This window comes from Schistocerca cancellata, unplaced genomic scaffold (genome assembly GCF_023864275.1).
Source record: "Schistocerca cancellata isolate TAMUIC-IGC-003103 unplaced genomic scaffold, iqSchCanc2.1 HiC_scaffold_999, whole genome shotgun sequence".
Classification (NCBI taxonomy): domain Eukaryota; kingdom Metazoa; phylum Arthropoda; class Insecta; order Orthoptera; family Acrididae; genus Schistocerca; species Schistocerca cancellata.
The window spans coordinates 32,501-35,000 of record NW_026047004.1 but is presented as its reverse complement, the minus strand read 5'-3'; positions in this window follow the sequence as shown (position 1 = coordinate 35,000).

Genomic DNA, 2,500 nt, shown 5'->3' with positions numbered 1-2,500 from the left:
CCACATTGTGTACCGTACCCAAACCTAACGTGTACTGTACTACAACGCAATGTGTACCATAACACAACCCAGTTTGTACCTTAACCTAACCTATGTCACCTTAACCTAACCTATGTCACCTTAACCTAACCTATGTCACCTTAACCTAACCTATGTCACCTTAACCTAACCTATGTCACCTTAACCTAACCTATGTCACCTTAACCTAACCTATGTCACCTTAACCTAACCTATGTCACCTTAACCTAACCCATCTTGCACCTTAACCTAACCCATCTTGCACCTTAACCTAACCCATCTTGCACCTTAACCTAACCCATCTTGCACCTTAACCTAACCCATCTTGCACCTTAACCTAACCCATCTTGCACCTTAACCTAACCTATGTTGCACCTTAACCTAACCTGTGTTGCACCTTAACCTACCTCAATTTGCACCGCAATGTAACGCAATTTGCACCGCAATGTAACGCAATTTGCACCGCAATGTAACGCAATTTGCACCGCAATGTAACGCAATTTGCACCGCAATGTAACGCAATTTGCACCGCAATGTAACGCAATTTGCACCGCAATGTAACGCAATTTGCACCGCAATGTAACTCAATTTGCACCGCAATGTAACTCAATTTGCACCGCAATGTAACTCAATTTGCACCGCAATGTAACTCAATTTGCACCGCAATGTAACTCAATTTGCACCGCAATGTAACTCAATTTGCACCGCAATGTAACTCAATTTGCACCGCAATGTAACTCAATTTGCACCGCAATGTAACTCAATTTGCACCGCAATGTAACTCAATTTGCACCGCAATGTAACTCAATTTGCACCGCAATGTAATGCAATTTGCACCGCAATGTAATGCAATTTGCACCGCAATGTAATGCAATTTGTACCGCAATCTACCCCCACATTGTGCCTTAACCTAACCCACATTGTGCCTTAACCTAACCCACATTGTGCCTTAACCTAACCCACGTTGTGCCTTAACCTAACCCACGTTGTGCCTTAACCTAACCCACGTTGTGCCTTAACCTAACCCAAGTTGTGCCTTAACCTAACCCAAGTTGTGCCTTAACCTAACCCAAGTTGTGCCTTAACCTAACCCAAGTTGTGCCTTAACCTAACCCAAGTTGTGCCTTAACCTAACCCAAGTTGTGCCTTAACCTAACCCAAGTTGTGCCTTAACCTAACCCAAGTTGTGCCTTAACCTAACCCAAGTTGTGCCTTAACCTAACCCAAGTTGTGCCTTAACCTAACCCAAGTTGTGCCTTAACCTAACCCAAGTTGTGCCTTAACCTAACCCAAGTTGTGCCTTAACCTAACCCAAGTTGTGCCTTAACCTAACCCAAGTTGTGCCTTACCCTGCTCTGTAATTGGCATATGACACGTTACATTAATGTATTGTCCAACCGCAACCCGCTCAGAATGTTGTGTACACAGCTACGTGTCATCTCCCCATAACAGCTGCATTGCAGTGTGGTACGCCATAGAGACGTGTGGGAGTAATGGACGCAGTGGATGGCGATCAGCATGAGCCGTCTGTTCATGTAGTGGCGCGTGTATGCAGACGTAGTAGTCTCTTCTCACACAATGTGATAGCACGGTGCCCCGCGTTCCACATCTGCGACATGCTACAGAGGCCGGTTGACAGTTGGTCGCGCAATGGACATCGCATACGTACGGGGGCACCTTCCACGTGCCCTCTAGTCGGGCACATTTTGTTGCGTGGATGTGAGCGGATGTAGTGTGTCTTGACACCTGACAGGCAGGCATGCAATAATAGTTGACTTTGCAAACGGGGATGGACGTGTACGTTTACTGGTGACGTTACGCAAATGAACAACTGGTAACCCGTTGTGGTGCGGTTGTCCTTGCTGGAGGTACATCTGTGAGGGCAACGATCGGTACAGCTACGAAGCGGTCCCCACCATACCAACGAACGTGAATGTGAATCTGGGTGTGAAGCGATACGCGGCTGTGGGTGGGTGGGACTGTCCCCGGCCGGTGAGGGGGGGCCGCCCGGCGTGCTGGCCGCGCGGTGCGTGGGCGCACGCGCTACAGCCGGCTGGTGGGGGCGCCCAGTGGCAGGCGCGCCGGCCGACGGACGCGGCAGGCGGCGCAGCTGCGCGCCGGGGCACCCTGCGCGCGGCGCCGTGCAGCCAAAGTGGGTCCTCGCCGGCCCGGTGCGAAGCGCGGTGGACATCTGCAGTGTGCTGGTCCGATTGAGGACTGTGTGCGTTGAGGATGCGCCGCCGCCCGGCACTCGGCGCCGCGACGCCGTCTGCTGCTCGGTCGCCCCAGCGGTTCTCGCTGGTGGTTTGTATCGCAGTTGTGCAGACGTGTTGGCACGTGCGCTGTGCTGGGAGAGTTCGCTTCGGCACCCACGTGGGGCCTTTGCCCTTCTGTGGCGCTGGCGTTGGAGCTGCCGGTCACCGTAGGTGGCGCGTGTTGTCTCCCGCCGGCAATGCCACGACAGCACGCTCCCGGGCCTCTG